We start from the raw sequence: 24,868 nt of genomic DNA, 5'->3' as shown, positions 1-24,868 counted from the left end.
TACAGCAAGTTGGGGTGTCTAATGGGAAAGGAAATTTTGTTGTCTACAGCAAGTTGGGGTGTCTAATGGGAAAGGAAATTTTGTTGTCTACAGCAAGTTGGGGTGTCTAATGGGAAAGGAAATTTTGTTGTCTACAGCAAGCTATGATATCTAATGGGAAATGAAAGGTTGGTGTCTACAGCATGCTGGAGTGTCTTGTCACTGGGAAATGGAGGGTGTGTGTCTACAGCATGCTGGAGTGTCTTGTACTGAGAAATGGAGGGTGTTTGTCTACAGCTTGTTTGAGTGTCTTGTACTGGGAAATGGAGGGTTAGGTCTACAGTAAGGGATGTTGTCATATACTGGGGAAAGGAAAGGTTGGTGTCTACAGCAAGCTGGGGTGTCTAATGGGAAAGGAAAGGTTGGTGTCTACAGCAAGCTGGGGTGTCTAATGGGAAAGGAAAGGTTGGTGTCTACAGCAAGCTGGGGTGTCTAATGGGAAAGGAAAGGTTGGTGTCTACAGCAAGCTATGATATCTAATGGGAAATGAAAGGTTGGTGTCTACAGCAAGTTGGGGTGTCTAATGGGAAAGGAAAGGTTGGTGTCTACAGCAAGCTGGGGTGTCTAATGAGAAAGGAAAGGTTGGTGTCTACAGCAAGCTGGGGTATCTATAATGGGAAAGGAAAGGTTGGTGTCTACAGCAAGCTGGGGTGTCTAATGGGAAAGGAAATTTTGTTGTCTACAGCAAGCTATGATATCTAATGGGAAATGAAAGGTTGGTGTCTACAGCAAGCTGGGGTGTCTAATGAGAAATGAAAGTTTTGTGTCTACAACAAGCTAGGGTGTCTGTACCTAGAAGTGTAAAGGTTGGTATCTAAAATATGTTGGGGTGTATTTCGCTGGAAAATGTAGGGTGTTTGACTGCATGCAGGAGTGTCTTGTAGTAAGCAATGGAAGGGTATGACTATTGCTGTACATTTGGAGAAATATTCTGTAACATGGTGATCAATTCGAAAGCTGTCAATGAACATACATTGTAAATAGATTTGCCTGATTGGTACAGTTTAGACTAAGGAGTCCTGGAATTTTTGAACTATTTGGACTAGTCCAGCACACTTGTTCAGTAGCAGAACTTGGTTACTTGGCATCAGCTATGTGGGTTTATGTATTCTCTGACAACACAGACTGTGTGAGAACTACATTGTTTTGCCAACTGGCACATCTCTATATGTCATAATTATTTTCGTAGTTGAGTATGAGTACATCATAATGTAGTCACAATGGTTGCTTATCTACTACACCTAGGGGCTGGTATGCCTGGCACATTAAACATATCTGCCAAAGCAGATAAATATTCAATCTAAAAATCAATTCAGCCCCTGATTTTCACGGAAGCTATGCCATGTTCTTCCTGGTGGTGCTCTCAGATCTACTATAGAAAACATATAAAGATGAAGAATAAAATGGAAATCAATTTTATGTATTTCCTTCTTTCTTTCTTTTCTCTCAGTACTGAATTGGGACTTTATGTGAGAATGTCATGCCTTGATTTTTCTATACTATAGTAAAATACCCTATCTTCATTATAATTTACATTAAGTTAAAAATTCATGAGGGTTATGCCCCTTTTCTCTTCCCCATCAATAGCAGGATCTTTGATAACCTGTCAGTGTGAATTGTAACCAAGAGGTCAAAAATAAAAGAAAAAATCCAATCAGTTAATTGAATTACAGTAATTGAATTTTATTACATTTTCTACTGAATGTGTGTGTGACAACATACTGTAAATCACTTATATTTCGCGGGTACATAATTTCGCGAACTCGCCTAATTTGACTTATTCGCGAATACATAATTTCGCGAATCCTGATCTCAAAATGACTTTAAATTCGCGAATGATGTTAAAAGGTCGGCGATATTTTCATGTTGGTAGCCATTTTGTTTATGAGAGTCATGTGACGGTACAAGAAAAGTCATGTGATTCAATCATGTGATATCGGTGTCTGGACATACTGAATTGTATTTACCGTACCTGTATACATGCTAAATGGCTTACAAAGGCAGTGTCAGACATTGAACAAAACCCACGGCTCATTAAGAATGCCTGGAAGATGACGGGACTACAATAGGTTGTGAGTTAACGTACATTGTAATTAACGTACATGTGTATACAGTGATACCGATGAACAGTTCTCGGGCCAGTCTATTGCGAATGATTTATACTCCAGGCGATTATTTTCTCTGAATGTTTGAATTAAATAAATAATTTGTTTGATTTCAACTTTGTTATGGTAAATATCTTTTCGAGAATCAAGCGATGTGAAGTGCTATATATACATGAAACCTTACATAACTTACAACAGCGTGGGTAATAAAGTAGGACGTATTCCAGGTGACCATCCGGGATCCTCGGGACCGTACCTATTGTACTTAAATGAACTACATGTAAAACGTCGTTTAGAAGTTAATTAAGTCCGAGTTCAACCACAATATCAGTGTTCAGTGGCGTTTTTTGTGTGTGTGAAATTTTGGTGTTTTGTGATATAAAAACACACTCTGATATAAGTATATAATCTATCACTCTATTATTACTTTAACGGCGATGTTTGCTCACCAACTAAAGATTACGGTAGATTCAAAATGGACGCCACATAGTATTTTTGTCATTCTTATACAAATATTCGCGAGGGATTTGAATTCGCGTTTGACTCTCCTCGCGAATTTACGCGAAAATAAATCCCTCGCGAAATATAAGTGATTTACAGTATTGCCAGCATAACCTTTGCAATCCAACATCCTGTGGGACACAACACATTGATCTAATTTACCTGTCTAATTAGACACTTTCATTTTTTTGGATACAACATATGGTCTAATTATTACCTCTCTAATCCGACATCCTTTTCAACTCCACTTAATGACATGATTCTCATGTTTACTCCAACCTGTGATCAACAACATATTGGTCAAATTGCAGAGTAGTTTTAATGATAGAAATTAGATTACAGATTTTGTTATTAAATTAAACAGTATCAGAATTCTTGTTGTATTTTTGATTATAAAGTTTCCTATATATGTAAAGATAAAACAGTATACATATGTGCAATACTGTTGGGTATTTTGCTGGTGTAAGAGGTTCAGATTGAGTGATCCATAATGTATTCCTTTATTCATCCTCTGGGTTAGCCATTTGCTGTGCTTATATGTGTGCTATCTCTAGCTATAACAAAGCAGGAAGCAGGCTTGTGTGGGCTACAGCAGCTGAGAGTATTGTGGAGTTACTGTCCTTAACCAATCCAATGACCTTGGACTGAGGCGGGGAGAACACAGGTGTAGGGTTGAAGGCCCATAAATACTTTCTCCTACACAGGTATGTTATACGGCACTCACTCAGTCTATAGCTGGCCTCCACCACCTACATGTATACCAGTGTATTAGCACGCGCTTTTTGTTGATTTTTCCTCTTTTGTTTTTACAGATAATTGTTGGGAATATACTGTTCTGATGGGAAAGTTTAACGTTTATTTGCACTTCTTGTAATGGGCGTATAAGCAAAGATTTGTAACCACGGAATTTTGATAGCGGTACAGCTCTGGTAAACTGGTATAACCATCAGTTTGGATTCGAAAGAGTAACTTACCACAAGTCATCAGAGTGCTTGTCTGCTAATTAGCTAGGATAGTTGGTAGTGTATGTGTTTAGAGAAAAAGAGGTTACCTGGTTGTGAAGGAGGCTGAAATATTGTGTTCAAATAGCATTGACTGGATTAACAGCTGTGAGAAGCTGGTTGGATTTATTTGGATGCAGGCAGACAACTGGACTGAACAGTAGGTAGTCCCCCCCACCAACACCATAACATCATTCCCCCCTACCAGCATCTTACATCAATTTATCTACTCACTTTGTAGTGTGTTACATTACAGCTCATAACATCTTGCTAATAGTATTCTAATCGATGTATCTTATTCAGATGCTTGATTTGAAAGAATGTTTTCTTGTTTTGGAAACTGATACTGTATCTGGATTGCATGGATATTACGGTATACATAGATGCCTTCAAAACAAAATTTAGTCTATATTGAGGTACTTGTTTCAAAAAAGATTATAATTATTAATTTCAGATGCGAAAATATACTGTATTCATATGCAAAGTGCATTGTTTTCAGATAAATATTCTTGCTTTGAAACAGAAAGGCAGGATGTTAAAATACTGGCTAAGAATTTACCAGTAGTCTTATATTTGTCTGAGTAAACTGAATCTTTGTTAAAATGATTTTTAAAAGTGAAATTATTCTTTTCTTTAATATCAGTAAAGATTCTTGGTTAACAAGATATTTCTTATTTAGCATTAGGTTATTTATTTTCCTGCTAATACTAAATCATTAGATATGTACACGACATGATATAAAATTATGGACAATCTCAATATTTCAGTATTAACCTTATCAACTTTAAAATTACTTATAAGTTTCATGATATAGTAGCATTTAATTTTCATAAGAAAATGACTTTTGAATTAGTTTGTTGTGCTATTATTGTAAACCAGTTCATTAATGATACTTATCTAAGATAGTTAAAAATCAATTATTTCTTTGAAGATTGGAGGGGATACCATTATGTCAGGGCTTAATAAAACCTGTTACAATTTGATGAAAGTTTAATACACTATTACAGCTATTTAACTAGTGGTTACCTTGTGGGTGTAATAAATCAGGACAGAATTCTGATTAGCATATACTATGATGATTTATTGGCTATTACTCAGAATATCAACTTTATACAAAATATGTGTATCAGTTCTGTTTGGGTCTGTCCTGTCTCCAACAGAGGCCGTGGTGGCTAAGTGGTTAAGGTGTCCCGACACTTTATCACTAGCCCTCCACCTCTGGGTTGTGAGATCGAAACCTACGTGGGGCAGTTGCCAGGTACTGACCGTATACGAAGGCCGGTGGTTTTTCTCCGGGGAATTCCGGCTTTCCTCTACCTCCAAAACCTAGCATGTCCTTAAATGACCCTGGCTGTTAATAGGACGTTAAACAAAACCAAACCAAAGTCTCCAACATGGTCCCTGTAGACAGGTTCTATAGTATTATAAATGGTGCCATTCCAGCACTATTTAACCCGAAACATTAATAATGGGATCTGTCTTGAACACAACTGAACAGACTATGTGATGGATGGAAGAAGAAAATGTCTTATGTTAGGTGAAAGTTATCATTTACAGGTTTCTTAAGAAGACTTATGATCCATGGTTAGGAGTTATCTCCCTTGAATTTTTTCCATAACCAAGTTACATCGATTATTTATACTTCAAGGTGTTGTAGACAGCTATCACTGGTCTGTCTATACAGATATTGTAGACAGCTATCACTGGTCAGTCTAGACAGGTTTTACAGACAGCTATCACTGGTCAGTATAGACAGGTTTTACAGACAGCTATCACTGGTCAGTCTAGACAGGTTTTATAGACAGCTATCACTGGCCAGTCTAGACAGGTTTTACAGACAACTAACAATAGTCAGTTTAGACAGGTTTTACAGACAGCTATCACTGGTCAGTCTAGACAGTTTTTACAGACAGCTATCACTGGTCAGTCTAGACAGTTTTTACAGACAGCTATCACTGGTCAGTCTAGACAGGTTTTACAGACAGCTATCTCTGGTCAGTCTAGACAGGTTTTATAGACAGCTATCACTGGTCAGTCTAGACAGGTTTTATAGACAGCTATCACTGCTCAGTCTAGACAGGTTTTATAGACAACTAACAATAGTCAGTTTAGACAGGTTTTACAGACAGCTATCACTGGTCAGTCTAGACAGGTTTTATAGACAACTAACAACAGTCAGTCTAGACAGGTTTTAGACGGCTATCATCAGTCACCTAAACAATTTCATTAATCTGCCAGTTACATCACTGGTCTGTTGGTATAGATAGATGGGGAATGTTTTCTGTTATCAAATTTATTTTTTACCTGTTACTCCTCTAATAAAAGTCTAACTAGTCTAAATGTGTTACCCTTTATCCTACCAGCTAACCAGTTGTTTAATCATTGGTCCTGATCTTGTCTGTCGACACCCCAACATCTAGTCTTCCTTAGACCATATGGATTCCATATGTAATCGCTCAGTGTTTGATAGTCTGGCCTGAAGAAGCGTATTATGTAAACTGGTAAATTGTTTGAGATGAAAATGTAATTACACTCCATCATAGAATATATTACAAAGACATATCTCTATCAAAATTCCCATCAGTTTCCCAATTATTCCATAAAAATGCTAAATGCTTTGTGTTTATTTGTACTCCTTTCTGATATGTTGCAAACATGATTCACACATTGTGTTCATTGAGTACATGATAACCAGCTGTCCGAGGTATAATTCAGGAGAGCTCTCTAATCTATATTAATCCACAGGCTTTAGCAATTGTCGACATTGTTGCTGAAATTTTGTATCAAATTGTTTGAATTAATTTATTCATATTGAGATAACAGTACAAATAAAATTGAGTTCAGTGCAAGTCAAATTAATTAGGAGGCAGAATAACAAGGATTTGCAGACAGGTTTTAATATGGCACCACTAGTTATAATTAGATACTAAAGTACAATGGGCCAAATCAAGACAAAAACAAAAAAGATGGTTCGAGTGAATTTGTTAGCGGAATCCAACTTTGTCTTAATATTGCTTTTAGCATGACTAGTTTCAAAATGAGTTTTAAATAACTGCTTTCTGGTTAAAGAGTGTTGGAATCTAGATCACTAGTTTTGCTGTTGAGTACTGGCAATAAATGTATGCCTTAGCCTCTGGGGAAAAGGCTTCAATTGTGTTCACAAGATGGTTGTGTTTTGTTTGAAGACTCTTTTGAAAATGCGATGAGGATATTCATAAGGCTTAACGGGATGATGCCATTAGAATGTTGGCATCCAGACATTCTAGTCATGTACGACTGGTCTCCAGCCCTTTCAACAAGAGGTGTTTCCTCCTTGTTTTAAACCATTCTATCGACAACACAGATATAGGAAAGTTTCGATGGGATAATGTTGAGACTTGTTTTTGGGAGAGGGAGGAGATGGCTAGGTGTTGGGGAGAGTGTGTATTGGACCGAGTTATTTGGGTGGTGGAGGAGATTGCTATTGGTGTTGGGAAGAGAGTGTTTCAGGACTGTAGTTATTTTTTTTTCTTTATGGTTTTGTTTGGTGGGTGGGGGGAATGACAAGGTGTTAGAGACAGGGCATAAGTACAATGTACCAGTTCCAAACACCAGTGGCTTAATGTTGTATGATTATTTCTCTCTCTGATGAGTGTGGAATACTAGTGAATATTTGAGATCAAAGTACAATGCTGCCATTCCCTTTCTGGTAAAACCTCTGTAGGTGTGTGGATTCCTTGGAGCACAGCAGGAGGGAGAACAAAACTCTGTGTAAATTAGCATGACCAGTTACTACATCACAGAACCTAGCAAATTAAATATCAGTTTGAAATTATTAAATATAGATAACTCAGTCATACATGTGGCACAAGAAAATATGACCATGAAGAAAGATTCAAGTGAAAACCAGAATTTTGACAATAAAGATGGTGCCCAACATGTTCAAAATAAGCTGCCAACGTTGAGATATCTAATAGTTTATCAAAATGTTTTAAGCACATAGCTCTGTTGAGCATATAAAACACAAAATATCTCCTTTTATCGCCTACACCTACCTGTCAAATCAAAGTGGTGTTGTCAAGATATACAAAAAAATAAGCTTTTTGAAGACATTGATTGATATTAATCTTGGTTTGTATGTGATAGTGATGCAGCATATTGCTGATGCAAACATCTGAATGACCATAAGCCGTAGGGGGAATAATTCTGATCAATTCCTGTGACATATCAATGGCGCTTCATTTGGACGGATAAGACTCGTTTTGCTGACAGTAGTCATGGTCACAAAGGCAGGTTTTATTGTAAATTATAATATTCTGTATGTATCAACAAATTCTTCGCTAATCTTTGATCTTCAAGTGCTTCTACAAGTTAGCTAGATGAAATGCATATCATGCATATCTTACAGATAAGAATGCATTTGCTGTGTGATGAAACCGCTTCAGGACAGCTTTTTGCAAACCTGTGCAAATTACGATTAACAGATTTGCTCAAGTAGAAAATATCACAATAACTTTCAATGAATAATTAATGAAAAAACGGGATGTTGTTTAGCGTCCATTAATAGTGCTGATTGTGTATTCTGGGATTCCTATGGGTGATGGCAGTGTGCATTAAACCGTGACTATATTAGATCTAAATATAGTACTGTTAAGATTAAGTACCAGATATTGGCCAGTTCTACTGCACTTGAGTGTTTTGGTGTTAGGTGGACATGTTTAACCACTGTTTACTGTCACCTGAAGCTAAATATCAGAGGTTGTGTAGTGAAAATGGCGCTCATTTGCCCGAGATTCTACCACATTCTCGCCAATGACATGGAGATTGATTGACTTCAAACAGAAGGTTCCAGAGCAGGATGACCATAAAATGGTACTAAGATGGTCCAGCATAGAAAGATTTGTACTTATCATACAGCCAAGGACACGATACTAGTGTGATAGTACACAACTCCAAAATGCCATGAGGCAAGATATTTTAGTCATGGCAGATTGTGAAGAAATGTTTGCATATTTTATAAGACCTCCATAACCTTATAGGCATATACAGTTTGAGAGTTTCTTTGAGATCCGGTTGTAAAATTGTTAGCAGCATTTACTGTTTACACAGATGGGTGTGCAAACAATTAAGTACAAGGATTCGTCTCCTTGTGCATATTTTTCGCATCATGTAGGGAAGAAAATGGTTGCTAATTTTCTATGGATGCAGCATATGTAAAGATTTACCCTAATTAAATGTCATCACATGACATCTTCCTTCATCAATTAGTAATGTTGTTCAAATGTTGAAATCTTTGTTGATATATTGCAGCAGGCAGCAATTCAGGGTAATTTGGTACATAGGTATATAGGTATACCCTGGTATGAAGCTTTGTATATGTCCAGGACTGGTCCGTATAACCTGAAGGTGCTGGAATCATTTGAATATTTCAATAGGATAAAATTCTGCAGACCAAAATCACTTTTCAGTTGCATTTGAGTGATTACAGTCTAGCGGGATCTGCTGCCATTAAAAAACTCTTTTGCTAAGAAAATTATCATCAATATAGTTATTTATCAATATGAGTTTCCTTCTCCGCTGAACTTTTTTTTTATTCACTGTAGCTGTATGTAGATAGCATTAACTGGCGTACGTATTGTCTTGGGAATGGTAGGCAGGAGTGTGACTGAAGGGCTAATTGTGTTATCTTGTCTACTATATAGACAGTCCTTGTTAATCTGCTATATAGACAGTCCCTGTATCACCAACCAAGGTGTGACCTGTATCACCCGCCAAGGTGTGACCCGTATCACCCGCCAAGGTGTGACTTGTATCACCCACCAAAGTGTGACTTGTATCACCCACCAAGGTGTGACCTGTATCACCCACCAAGGTATGACTTGTATCACCCACCAAGGTGTGACCTGTATCACCCACCAAGGTGTGACTTGTATCACCCACCAAGGTGTGACCTGTATCACCCACCAAGGTGTGACCTGTATCACCCACCAAGGTGTGACTTGTATCACCCGCCAAGGTGTGACCCGTATCACCCGCCAAGGTGTGACCCGTATCACCCATCAAGGTGTGACCCGTATCACCCATCAAGGTGTGACCCGTATCACCCGCCAAGGTATGACCTCTATCACCCGCGAAGATATGACCCGTATCACCCACCAAGGTGTTACCCGTATCACCTGCCAAGGTGTGACTTGTATCATCCACAAAGTTGTGACCTGTATCACCTGCCAAGGTGTGACTTGTATCACCCACCAAGGTGTGACTTGTATCACCCACCAAGGTGTGACTTGTATCACCCACCAAGGTGTGACATGTATCACCCACCAAGGTGTGACCTGTATCAAGCACCAAAGTGTGACAAACGCAAGGAAATATATAGCTTACAAGACAATGCAACAATTAATGTAATATGTCATATTTAGCTGAAACCTGCTTCCAAGTCTAAAGAAAGGATGGGCAACACATTGATATATTATGAATATCCTCACATATTAAAGTCCTAATTATCTCCAGGATTGAGTGTGTTATCTGACTTTGTTCTCATAATGTTGTATAGGAGTGCATACTTTTTTGTCTCTATGTATCATGTAATATGCTTGAGGATTGATTCATTTCTAAATTTAATTTGATTTAGTTTTGAAGTGTCTGTTTTCTATTTTAAGGTTGGTGGTTGTGGTGTTGGTGGGAGTGTTATTAGTATCAATGAGACACCAGTTCTATTTAGCATATGTTACAGCTCCCACAAATTGAAAGATTTATTTCTGTTTTCTGTTGTTTTCACATTTTATAGATTTCATGTAAATTCAGGCGTGAAATTTGACCCACGGCTAATCAATTTTGATATTGGATGCTGAACGTCATTAGTGAAACAAAATCAAACATAATCTGACAATGACTTTGTTTCCGCAGTAATATTAATGGCAAATAAAGATGATGGATTTGTGGCTCAATTTGAAATCTGAAAGATCGATACCACAAATAAAGAGTCAAGTGTTTGCGATTGATGTAGGATGGATTTTGAAATGAGTTTGGAGACATCTGTGTTGAATCAGTCACTTTCCATTTGTACACATACCTGACCTCACATGACTAATATTGTATGTGAGTGATGGCTCAACATATTTAATGGCAGTTTCCTTACACATTTCATATTTTCCTTGACAATGTGATTCAATCTTCTTTTGATCATGATGAATTTTGAATATGGATGTAAATTGGCCAATTACTGGTAAATTCTGTCAATGATTTGTGTTTTATTATGAAATACTGCTAATTCTTTTTGTGCATTTTCAGTTCAATATTATCGTATTGTTGTTACCAATCTAGAAAACACTGATTTATATATAATTATAATATCTATGTTGAAAATGTTTGGTTAACAAAAGGAGTGTTAATACTTGTGAAATATGATTTATCTACATTTTATTGGTGTCTTTCATGGTCATATACACAACATTTACACAAGGTCATACAGCACTTACACAAGGTCATATACAGCACTTACACAAGGTCATACAGTACACAAGGTCATATACAGCATTTACACAAGGTCATATACAGCACTTACACAAGGTCATATACAGCACTTACACAAGGTCATATACAGCACTTACACAAGGTCATACAGCACTTACACAAGGTCATATACACAACATTTACACAAGGTCATACAGCACTTACACAAGGTCATATACAGCACTTACACAAGTTAAGGTCATACAGTACACAAGGTCATATACAGCATTTACACAAGGTCATACAGAACTTAGACAAGGTCATATACAGCACTTATACAAGGTCATATACAGCACTTACACAAGGTCATATACAGCATTTATACAAGGTCATATACAGTACTTACACAAGGTCATATACAGCATTTATACAAGGTCATATACAGCACTTACACAAGGTCATATACAGCACTTACACAAGGTCATATACAGCACTTACACAAGGTCATATACAGCACTTACACAAGGTCATATACAGCACTTAAACAAGGTCATATACAGCATTTATACAAGGTCATATACAGCATTTCCATTGGTATCTTTTCAAGGTCATAAACACTGGTGAATAAGAAATTACTGGAATATGTATAGTATATTTGGCAACCATTGTTAGCTTGGTATGTAAACAATAGCACAAGTCATCTAGGCTGAGGAAGAGAGCCAAGGGAGCTCCATTATATTGGTAATGGAGGTTATAGTGTCTGTGTGGGGCCAACATGGTCAAACATGTTGGTCTACATTGTCTACCAACACAGACGATTCAGCATGTCTCTCACAGACAAATGGTGGAGAGGTCATTGGATACCTCACTGGACACAAATGTCTGAATTGTTTCTGTTTGGTTATTGGTATACTAGTGTTCTAGAAAACTGGGCAATTAATTACCCCTGTAGGTAGGTCAGGATAGTCCCTAGTACTGTACCCCTGTAGGTAGGTCAGGACAATCCCAAGTACTGTAACTGTTTATTGTATTAAGTTGTTCTTGGAAGATTGACAAAAGTCATTTTGGTAATTATACACAACAAGAGGTCACTAAGGTTTATAGCACAAGACGTCATAAAGGTGTCTCACAAATATAATACAAGAGGTCATAAAGGTTATAACAGAGGTCACACAATTATTATAACATGAGAGGTCATAAAGGTTATAACAAAAGGTCACACAATTATTATAACATGAGAGGTCATAAAGGTTATAACAAAGGTCTCACAAATATTATAATGTCAGAGGTCATAAAGGTTATAACAGAGATCTCACAAATGTTTTAATACGAAGGGTCATATGGGTTACATTACATATGTGACAGAAAAATCATAATACATAGGTCATAAATGTTACAGTAGGAAGGTGTCATTACCATTGTTACCTTAATTAGCTCAGATTGAATCAAGTGGAACATTACTAACAAATTGTTTTACAGAAGAAGAATGTTATTAGGGGAAATACCAACAAGATATAACAATTGGAAGGCTTATATACGAACCAGAAAAAATATTGTGGAAATACCTACAGAAAGAGAACAATTGAAACTGACATTGTTTGTAGCGAGGATAGGAATGTAGCTACATACATTACTGTTATTGTCTGTTTACTTTGCTATGATTAGTCTACACTAATTAACACAGGTGCAGATGAAGCTGTATGTTACTCATACAAGGTGATGTAGTGTGTGTCTGATGTGTGTTCATGTTGTCTCTATCTTTACATGAGCCAGTCCACCTGACACATTTACTCTCTACCCATGCCTGTTGCTATAGGCTATTTAAATGTGTGTCTCTACCTTTAGGGACAGAACGCAATAATAGATTTAGTACATTACTTTACTTTAATTGAATAGTTAGAGATGTTTTAGGTACATTTGCCCTGATGAATGATATTGTATACTTAAAAGCTGACTTTAGAATCAAAAGGACACAAATCGAAGTTTTCTTGTGAAAAATTGTGTTCACTCTGTTACACACTATGCAATTCCTGTACAGTTTGGAGGATTCTAGTCGTGATTGCTACTTTACAATTTCATTTACCTCTTGTATCCATTTGAAATATATTTTCAGATCTTATATATCAATGACTGGCAAAGTATTGTTGAATAGAACTGGAAGGCTTTTATATGGCATTGTCAGATGTTATCGAAAAGTTTTACTTTTTGAGATCTGTTGAAAAATTGGGCTGTGAAGAGCCCTATGAAGAAGTTGTACACTCGTCTCCTTGATAGAGACCGCAAGGGCTAACAAGCAATGTCTTTACAAATATCCATGTAGCATTGTCGAGGAAGGCCTTTGAATCCAAATTTGATGGAACTTGTGGAGAATCTTGACTGCTTTGTATAGAAACGAGCAACTGAATTGCAATCTTTTTCACAAGTTGCTAATTTGTGCGAGAGAACCAAATATTCCTTACTCGAGTTTTATTGATTTTCATTGAGGTCTCAAAGATTGCTTCAGAGTATTGCTTCTGTATAGCTAAATGTCTCCACAAGGATAGAAATTTCTTAGAAATCAGTGGCAAATGGGATAGCCTGAATAGATCTTTTGTACTGCTGTCTTTTGTGATCTAAAGGAAGAGAAAAGCATCGAACTGGAAGTTATTTTTGACTTTGAATAATGTATTGAACATATGTGTGTTGGGTACAGTTTTCTCCAATGATGATTGATCATGATGACAAATTAACGTCTAATTATCTATTTTGTGTCTTTGATAATGGAAGCAAAACACCTTCAGTTTGAGAGCCTGATTTATCACCAAGGGGGATAACCCAAAATCAACTCTTTTTGTATCTGATTCTTTGAAACAAATTGAATGGATTGAATGTGAAGATGTTATAAAATACAGGTTGAAAGTCATTGATTAGAGCAAAATGAGGGGCTTTGACCTTTGGTGAATGCTTTGTTAGATATAAAAAATAGCTTTAATTCTTTGAAGTTAACTGCAGTGGTATGAGCAGAAAAAAATCTGAATGAAGAAAAATTCAATGGATCCATTTTCCTTCAGCATCCTTTTCAGTTGCTAAGACCAACTAAGTTCAATGGAATTTCTCTTCTGGATAAATATTTAGTTTTCATCTTTTGGACTTTGCTAATGGGCTGGCCTGTGCTGTCGTGGTTGTGTCCTTGGACAAGACACTTTACCCTAATTGCTCTGGATGGCATTCAACTGGCCTATTGTATGTTGTTCAGTGAGGTAGTCACCAACTACTACAAGGGGAATCCACCTCAAAGTGATCATTGCTATTCATGTGGCAATAAACCAAGCAAATTCTTCTCTAGGGCATTGAAATTGTATTTGTAGTTACAAATTCCTGTTTTGAGAGTTTTTGGTCATACAATGTGTCCATCAACCCACCAAGGAACAGAATCTTGGCATTAGTGAGAGGCAACCCACCTATTGACAGAATTCTGGGCATTCATGAGAGACGACCCAACAAAAACAAGACATTTCTGGACAACAGTGAAAGTCCCTCACAGTAAGACAGAATTCTGTTCGTTAGTGAGAGTTTATCCACCTAAAGATAGAATACTCGTCATTAGTGAAGGTCAGCGCACAGGAAGAGACAGACTTCTTGGCATTGTATTGTGTACAGAGCCATAAAACTAAAAATCTCCTTGTGATATTTAAGTTAACTTACTTATGGTGTAAATCGCTTGCTGTTAATGTTTTATTTTCTGAATTGAAGTATACTTAAATGTGCATTGTACTTGTGTGGAATATGAACATGCTTTTAAGCTGGAGAAATTTAGGGATACTTCAATGTTGTATGGGACAGAAGGATGTGCCCCTGTAATATAAATCCCAGATTAGATATTGTTGATAAAGTGAGGAGGCAAGTTTTATGTGAAGTTTGTGTGGTTTATGGGAAGTATGAAGGAAGATTACCATATCAATGAGTTTTATTCGTCAATACAGACCTGTGTGGGTGCTTGGTCAAAACCTGTCTCTCAGAACTCTTAGTAACTTTTCATCGTCCATACAGACCTGTGTGGGTGCTGGGTCAAAACCTGTCGCTCAGATATCTAATGGTAGAGTTTCATCGTCCATACAGACCTGTGTGGGTGCTGGGTCAAAACCTGTCGCTCAGAACTGTTGGTAGCGTTCCATCGTCCATACAGACCTGTGTGGGTGCTGGGTCAAAACCTGTCGCTTAGATATCTTGGTAGCGTTTCATCATCCATTCAGACCTGTGTGGGTGCTGGGTCAAAGCCTGTCGCTGAGATCTCTTGGTAGCGTTCCATCGTCCATACAGATGCTGTGTGGGTGCTGGGTCAAATCCTGTCACTCAGAACTATTGGTAGTGTTTCATCGTCCATACAGACGCTGTGTGGGTGCTGGGTCAAAAGCTGTTGCTCAGAACTGTTGGTAGCTTTCCATCGTCCATACAGACCTGTATGGGTGCTGGGTCAAAACCTGTCGCTCAGAACTGTTGGTAGCGTTTCATCGTCCATACAGATGCTGTGTGGGTGCTGGGTCAAAACCTGTCGCTCAGATCTCTTGGTAGCGTTCAATCGTCCATACAGACCTGTGTGGGTGCTGGGTCAAAACCTGTCGCTCAGAACTCTCTGTAGCGTTCCATCGTCCATACAGACCTGTGTGGGTGCTGGGTCAAAACCTGTCGCTCAGAACTCTCTGTAGCGTTCCATCGTCCATACAGATGCTGTGTGGGTGCTGGGTCAAATCCTGTCACTCAGAACTATTGGTAGTGTTTCATCGTCCATACAGATGCTGTGTGGGTGCTGGGTCAAAACCTGTCGCTGAGATCTCTTGGTAGCGTTCCATCGTCCATACATACAGATGCTGTGTGGGTGCTGGGTCAAATCCTGTCACTCAGAACTCTTGGTAGCGTTCCATTGTCTATATAGACCTGTATTGGTGCTGGGTCAAAAGCTGTTGCTCAGAATTCTTGGTTAAGCATTCCATTAGAGCTAAGGGGGCCGCGGTGGCAGAGTGTTTAAGGTGTCTTGACACTTTATCACTAGCCCTCCACCTCTGAGTCGCTAGTTCGAAACCCACGTGGAGCAGTTGCCAGGTACTGACCGTAGGCTGATGGTTTTTCTCCGGGTACTTTGGCTTTCCTCCACCCCCAAAACCTGGCTCGTCTTTAAATGACCCTGGCTGTAATTAAGAGGATGTTCAACAAAATAAGCCAAATAAACTAAGTATAACAACAGTTGTATACCTGATCTTGTTCTGGTTGTCATTGATCAAGCATAAAGGGTCAAAGGTCACACTAAAGATGAAATTTAATGCTTTGGATATATCATGCACCAATTAAGAGAAAGGATTATACTTAGAGACACACAGATTGACATCATATCCTGAATGGTACTGATATTTTTCCTATCAAACTTTCAAGACAAATTTGACCTTACAACTTATATTAAACTTAACTAGCTAGTGAGTATTAACAGTCCTTTGGGCCTCTTGTTCTGGTAAAATTATAGGGAAATGATTTTCTGTGTTATATTAGGAACAAGTGTAAAGGAGGATAACTATTTAGATGTCTTTATATAGTTAATGGTAAACAAATATTTTCTAATGCTATATTTATTTTCAGATATATATAACTATTTTTGATCAGACAGATTGAATAAAAAAGTTCCATATATAGAAACATAATTGGCTCTTCTAGAACTATACACAGATTTATTAGGGTTTAAAAATGATTTTTCATGACTGACTCAAAAGGTTTCTTGCGTCAATGCTTTTATTATGATCACAGGAAATAAAAAGTTGGGGGAGAATGTTGGTTTGTGTAGCAGGTTTGTATTAAGTAACTTGGTAAATTTGGGATATATAATCGCTTTGTCGGTTTATCTCTTTGTGTGTTACAGGCAATTATTAGTCCATGTATAGCAAACAGAGCTTATGTACAAGATATCTCATTACTTCTCAATAGATTCAGTTTCTATTGGCACCATAATATCACAATATCAAGTTATACCCTTGATTAGATTTTGGTGTCTATTGATCAAGGTTAAAGGGTCAACTTCTACACTTTACCACTTTTAACTAATGAGGGAGGTTGGAGAATATATTTATGTTAACCTTTTTGCTTTGATTTTTTTGGTGATTCTACATGCAGTGATATCTTAAAACTTGGTTGCAGGTTCGAAACCCATGTGGGGCAGTTGCCTGGGAATTACCGTAGGTCGGTGGTTTTTCTCCAGGTACTCCGGCTTTCCTCCACCTCTACCTTTAAAACCAGGCACGTCCTTAAATGACCTTGGCTGTTAATAGGATGCTAAACAAAAGAAACCAAAGATATCTTATAAATTCAATATCAAGATTCATGAAGTATGAAACATTTCAGATTTGCTATTCTATGATTCCATTAGAAAGACTGGTGTGGGGGTATACCACTAGATAGACTGGTGTAGGGGTATACCTGTACTGGTTTATTGTTGATACGGTAGGATTATTATCAGATCATCACAGATCCGACCTTCACAGCTTCTGTAGACATGGTAAATCGCCTTTCTGCCATTTCTGCTTACTGCAGATAGATTCAAGACATGGACAAGCATGTTGAAGGAAACTTGTCAGCACCAACCGACATCTGTCTTGACTATAAGCTAGCCCCTGTAATCTGCATCAGATGCAGTGTGCATCACTGTTTGTTTTTCTTACTGTTGGATGTAAATGTTGGGATGTAAATGTTTATGTTGGTACCACCTCTGTTAGGGGGTGATGATTTGTTAACCTTCAAATATAGAAATCTTCCTCCTGCTTCATAGTCAAAACAACAAAGATTAAATTTTAGGTGAAAACGAAGAGATTTTGTGTGGATAATAGACATATTTGTTATTTCTGATATAATAATTTTTATTAGAAAAAAAAAATGAAAGAAAAAAAAAAAAAAAAAAACAATAAATAAATAAAGATTTACCAATATTTAATATATTTATAGCATTTTAAGAAATATTTCAAAATCAAACTCCATTTAGAACCATTTTTTTTTTCAACTAAAACAGTAGGAAAGAGTTTAGCAACCAAAGACAATACTTTTGACAAATAGTGGATGTTTTTTGAAGTGATAAATTTGGATTTCTCCATCCCCATTTGTTGATTGGAGATGATTGTATCATTATAACATTGGCAGGCACATCCATCTTGTGGCGGCCTAACAAATTAAGGATGATATATTATGTTTTGGATGAATTATGATTATGAAGTTATCAGTATTATTCAAAAAGTTGTGAGTCGGTTGAGGAAAATTAGAATCAGGAGGGTATACATTAAAAACATCTAAGAATAAACACAGAAAAACAACAAAAGTTAATCAACCTTCAAGAGATCAAAGACTTGTTCCCGTTTCCCCAGAACTACTTCAGCACATGTTTTATAGCTTCTGTTAACAGTAGTAACGCAATTTTGAAGTTACAAACCAGTGAAGATAAAATAGTTTACGACTGTATTATACATTATCATAGAGGGTTTGTACAATGCGTTATTTATGTAGGTAGGATAAGAATGTCTGGTGCCATTAAACCGACCATTTATTGAGAACTATTTTGAGCTCATCTGTACAGTATCCCTGCCATTAGAGACCATATGGTCCATAATGGAGAGCTTCATAGAAAAGGAACTCTCTCTAGCTAAGGAATGATATGTAATTATAACTTACTAGCTAAGGAATAGCATTATAACCCTATTCTTTAGGGGACAGTACCATACATGTTCTCATTCCCCCTTTGTGTTTGTGTGTGCACATGTGTGTTCATTTGTGTTCATGCGTGGGTCTGTTGTAAAAAGACTGTACATAAGACATTTAATAGCATTGGCAATGTTGGTGTTATACAAGTAAACAATTTTGTGGACATCGATCAAGGTTGAATAGTTTAGGCCACATAATCCTCTTTCAAAGTGATAGGGTTGTGAACAAGGTTTCAAGCTCTATATATTGGTGGTTATTGGTAAAGGTGAAAGGGCGAAGGTCACGAAAAAGGGGATAGTGGTTAAAGGAGAAATTTGAAATTGAAGGAGGTCAGTTAACAGGATTAAAGAATGAAGGGGAGATTTGAAGGATAAATATGAGATAGGTGAAGAATGTCGGACAGGAATATATAAGAAAAGAAGGAACGACAAAGAAAATAGAAAAAGGATGCAGGCTTTAGTGTGAATGGATGTGGGAGGATAGAGATGGAACACTTGGCAAGCTTTCCAGTTTTATCTTGTTATCCCACTCGATTACTACCACAGAACATGTAGGAGTGTAAGGGGGTAGAGTTATCTGCTACAGGAGAATCCAGAAAGTCAACAGACCATGTCTGCTCTTGATGGAGAACTTTGCTGTTACTTATGGTGCAGATCATCATCATCCTTCTTGTGTATATCAATCCAGTGACCTTTTGCCATTCAATGTACTGTTACTGCATATATACGTCAATGAAGTTTTAAGTTGGGAGATTGAAAGACGAACCAGTACACAGAAAGCATGTTATTGTTATTTTGGTGAACATAGGTTTGGGGGTTTCTACAAATGAATACTTAATGAGAAATTTGGACCACTGCCCTTGAAATAAACGCCTGTTTATATTTAGGCATTTGATTTGTCATTTAATGATTTGGTATGCTACTGAACAGTATCTCGCACCAGTCCTATAGGAAAACTTTAGCATTCTTTAAATTACCTGGAAGTTTGTGATAGAACAGCCTGGAACTGTATAGAAAAGTTATCCAAGGTGTGATAGAACGGCTTGGAACTGTATAGAAAAGTTGTCCAATGTGTGCTGTATAACATTGCAGTTAGGGCTATTGTTTTGAGGTGGTACATAGCAAGGTACAATACATCAATGCCTGTCTTTTGTATAAGGCATTGTTACTTTTTGAACCTGCTTAGATCAATTTTGGTGCCACCCTCTGTTTTTTGTTGTGACATGATGGAGTCGATCTCGACTCCAAAGTATTATTGATGTAGGTTTCGGTGTTCTGGCGAGGCAGCTAGCAGGGTAGACTAAAATAATGATGTAATTTTGTTGTTGGGGCCCTGGGAACTATCCATTTTCATTGTCTCTGGCCTAATGGCATTTTAACGTAACTGTAAAGGAAACAAGTCTAGGAGTAGTCTGTCAGCGGCGTCAATATTAGCCGAACAATGCTTTATTTATAAGGCGTAGAGTTGTGCTAAGAAATATGGTGGTGTATCTCTTAGATTACATGAATCGTATTGCTCTGGGATAGAATTATTGATGAAAGCTGTATATAAATGAAACCGATAATAGGAATGTACATACATTACGGAGACATGACAATGTTGAAGAGTTATCAGTGAAAGTGAGGGAAGTTAAGTTTGATTGAGATGTGTATTCCTAAGAGAAGCTTGACATATTGATGACTGACATGTACATTGTAGTTTGATAACAGGAATATATAATTGGAAGGATGACAACTCGGGAATATCTTTTAGGAAACTGACTTAGACGATGACAACTCAGGAATATCTTTTAGGAAACTGACTTGGAGGATGACAACTTGGTGTAATCTTTTAGGAAACTGACTTGGAGGATGACAACTTGGTGTTATCTTTTAGGAAACTGACTTGGAGGACAACAACTTGGTGCTATCTTTTAGGAAACTGACTTGGAGGATGACAACTTGGGGATAATTTTGAGGAAAGTGACTTGGAGGATGACAACTAGGTGACATTTTTGAGGAAAGTGACTTGAAGGATGACAACTAGGTGATAATTTTGAGGAATGTGACTTGGAGGATGACAACTAGGTGACATTTTTGAGGAAAGTGACTTGGAGGATGACAACTAGGTGATATTTTTGAGGAAAGTGACTGGGAGGGTGACAACTAGGTGATATTTTTGAGGAAAGTGACTTGGAGGATGACAACTAGGTGATATTTTTGAGGAAAGTGACTTGGAGGATGACAACTAGGTGATATTTTTTAGGAAAGTGACTGGGAGGGTGACAACTAGGTGATATTTTTGAGGAAAGTGACTTGGAGGATGACAACCAGGTGATATTTTTTAGGAGACAAAAATTAGAGTATAAAAATCACTAATCTATAACTAAAAGAGTGACTATAGCATGTTGGCATCTATCTGTCAGAAAATGATTGGAGAGTTTCATAATCTCTATGGGAAGGAGAATTTCACTAATACTTGTATGGAAGATGATATGAATTGGTTAAATATCACTATAGACGTCTGTATCCTGTACCAGTTATAAGTATATATTTTTGCCAAAAGTATCCAGTTATTGTAACTTGTTACATTGTCATTTACATAACAATTGGCTATTTCTATCTAGTATGTTAAACAAACTTCAGGAAATTTGACATTCTTCCAGAATGATAGCACTACAGTCTCATTTACAAAGATTAAAATTCAAATCGGTGATTGAACTATGGCTAACTGCCTGTGTACAGCTTCACAAAGGATTTGAATTAATGGAAATATAACAAATGCTCTCCACAGATACTTTGGTGCAAATTCATCCCTTGAGTCAAATTTTATTATAGTAAAACCGCTGACTCCAACCTTTACATGTGTGATGTATATATTCTGTACTAAATGTTCTTCTACAGCCAAAATATTTCCACAGCAAGACCAAGTCATGCCATTAAACAAAAATTTGTGTTACATAACTGAGTTTTGATCTAACCAACTGTAGCAATGAGTAACGACACGTAGGGAAGTACTCCTGTGAGGGAATATTTTTCTTTAGAAGGACTTGAGTTACAGTCTAGACTTCCGTAAATTTTACTAATGTCTGATGTGTAAATTAAAGTACAGTACTCAATGTATCTTCAAAATAAACTGTTAACATGTAAGGTGAACAAAATAGCCCGCTGTAGAAACACTTCAGTGAAGATTAGAATGTATGTATAAGGAATGAAGTGTTGAACTGATGAACTATTACTATTGTGAGAAATGTGTCTGGCCACTCTGATCAAGAAACATTCTTTCCAACAGATTTGCGAGATGTTCTTGCCCACCATGTGTAATTTTCTCAACATAAGCTCTGAATATGAAGATATTTACAATTTTTTGTGTCATTTATAATTATCTGAAGAAAACTAGAAATGGTAAACATCTTGTAATATACATATATCGGAAAACCACTAACAGATCACCCTTCCTCCTGTCAAAATGATCTCACAAGGCAAATATTATTTGATTTATATACATTGTATTGTAAACGTGATGAGGAAGCATTCCCATATAATGTTAGGCTGTCAACACGACTTTGCATCAAGCTGACAAATTACCAACTGTTTTGCTGCTGATATCTTGGTTTTATCAAGATAGTTGTTTGTATGGGATATTGGATAGTATCGGAAAAATGGTTCTATTTTGGTGGAGATTCGTGAGACAAATCTTGAATGTTTCTTTTAAAAAAAGGGCTTTGTTGGGCTGCCATTTCCAAATCAGATTCATAATTCAGGAATGAAATACTCCAGAAGTTATGGAAATATTCTGAAGGTATCAAATATCTTAGCTGATCATGGTCTGATAACAGGTGATGTGCCTCATTATTATGTTCAGTGAGGTAGCCACCAGCTACTACAGGAAAACTCCACCTCAGTGAGGTAGCCACCAGCTACTACAAGAAAACTTGACCTCGAATTTAAAACCTGACTGTTGGGGTTGGGGTGGTGGGCAATAACCCCAAAATACAAACATATTCCTCAATCGGATCTACAATCCTTCTGCTCTGCCTGCAGACCACAATATGTGATACTGTATAACATAAAGTATTCATTTGTACATTCTTTAGTGGTGTTGAGCTTTCAAATTATTTTGTGGGTAGCCCATGCAACAATAATAAAACAATAGTACATGCAATAATGTTCATTGTATCTTTATTCATGGCTCCATAGCAACTTCGAAAACAAGGAAGGTTTATAAACTATAAAAATGGACTATTTCATGTCATGCAGTATAGCATGATATAAAAGTAGAGTTTAGGTTAATCGTTGTATACTTCGGAAAGGTTATCAATAGCAACTTCCTTATGAGCAATCAGCTGACTGTCCATGTCTGAGGAGGGTGAATGTAAGGTGGAATAATAAGAATATATAGTGGAGTAAGTATGGCCTTGAACGGTTTGGTATATTTATATATAGGTCTGTATATTGATTTATATGGTACATTTGTATAAGATATATATTGCCATTTCCCAATACCTAGCATAGTTTGCTGATAAACATGGTACATTGTGCAAGATAATATAAGACTAAGCTCCAATCCCTGAAGAGTTCAGAGGATTGTTGATAACTTTTTTCTTCCCATCCAACATTTATCTATGTCTGGTCTGCTTACATTTACTGTATGTTGTGTGGGAGTGAACTTCGGTATGCTTACTATAACATTTACTGTATGTTGTGTGCGAGTGACCTTTGGTATGCTTACTACAACATTTACTGTATGTTGTGTAGAAGTGACCTTTGGTATGCTTACTACAACATTTACTGTATGTTGTGTGGGAGTGACCCTTGGTATGCTTACTACAACATTTACTGTATGTTGTGTGGGAGTGAACTTTGGTATGCCTACTATAACATTTACTGTATGTTGTGTGGGAGGGACTTTTGGTATGCTTACTACAACATTTACTGTATGTTGTGTAGAAGTGACCTTTGGTATGTTTACTATAACATTTACTGTATGTTGTGTGGGAGTGAACTTTGGTATGCTTACTACAACATTTACTGTATATTGTGTAGAAGTGACCTTTGGTATGCTTACTATAACATTTACTGTATGTTGTGTAGAAGTGACCTTTGGTATGCTAACTACAACATTTACTGTATGTTGTGTGGGAGTGACCTTTGGTATGTTTACTATAACATTTACTGTATGTTGTGTTGGAGTGAACTTTGGTATGCTTACTCTTTGGTATGCTTACTACAACATTTACTGTATGTTGTGTGGGAGTGAACTTTGGTATGCTTAAGCTTTGGTATGCTTACTACAACATTTACTGTGTGTTGTGTGGGAGTGAACTTTGGTATGCTTACTACAACATTTACTGTATGTTGTGTAGAAGTGAACCTGGGTATGCTTACTACAACATTTACTGTATGTTGTGTAGAAGTGAACTTTGGTATGCTTACTATAACATTTACTGTATGTTTTATGGAACAACAAAGGGATTAAGAATGACCCTTGACAAGGTTGAAGGATTGGACATGATGCATTGGAGAAATGTCCACCACTGATAAAGTGTCTTGGCTAGATAAAATAAACAAGCATTGATGTATAATCAATGTAGGACTCTCCTAAGGATTAATTCCACAGACATTCTTAGTTTTAGTATATCTGATTGGTATTTCACATACACAATTCCATCTACCCCATTCCTCCTTATCATTCTTTTCTTCTGTCCTCTACATCCTCATTTGAAAACTGTCCACATCATTTGCATTAGAAGTTGTACTGTGACTGGCCAAGGCAGGGTGGATCTTTGAGACCGGGTAGAAAACAATTGTATTTTAATGTATTATTTAGAGAAAATATAATATAGTGAGATAAATTTGTTTTCAGGTTGAAATTTCAGAACTCAGATACAATTTGATTTTAAATATTATGTGAAGTCTTATTGTTCATGATTTTGTACATTTTGTTGAACTCAAATTAATGTTGTTGTTTTTTCGTATTTTTCAGATAATTCATGGCACAGCTACAGGTATGTATTCCATTTTACTTATCTATATATCTATAGCCACACAAACAGAAGGAATATTTCTTTTTCCAAAGTGGGAATGAATACAATAACAGATT

The 24,868-nt window shown here is 37.0% G+C and overlaps 1 protein-coding gene across 7 annotated transcripts in view; it reads left to right on the top strand.

Annotated features, from left to right (window-relative positions):
- Positions 1-24,868, top strand: part of LOC117330606 (plasma membrane calcium-transporting ATPase 2-like) — a 172,651-nt gene that overhangs the window by 44,331 nt on the left and 103,452 nt on the right. For all 7 annotated transcript variants that reach the window (XM_033889029.1, XM_033889031.1, XM_033889023.1 and 4 more), the window contains exon 4: positions 24,752-24,773. The gene's annotated coding sequence lies outside the window, so the exon portion shown is untranslated. The remainder of the gene's footprint in view (positions 1-24,751; positions 24,774-24,868) is intronic.

The sequence above is a fragment of the Pecten maximus genome, chromosome 7, assembly GCF_902652985.1.
Source record: "Pecten maximus chromosome 7, xPecMax1.1, whole genome shotgun sequence".
In the NCBI taxonomy this organism is placed as follows: domain Eukaryota; kingdom Metazoa; phylum Mollusca; class Bivalvia; order Pectinida; family Pectinidae; genus Pecten; species Pecten maximus.
This window is presented reverse-complemented; position numbering and strand designations above follow the sequence as displayed.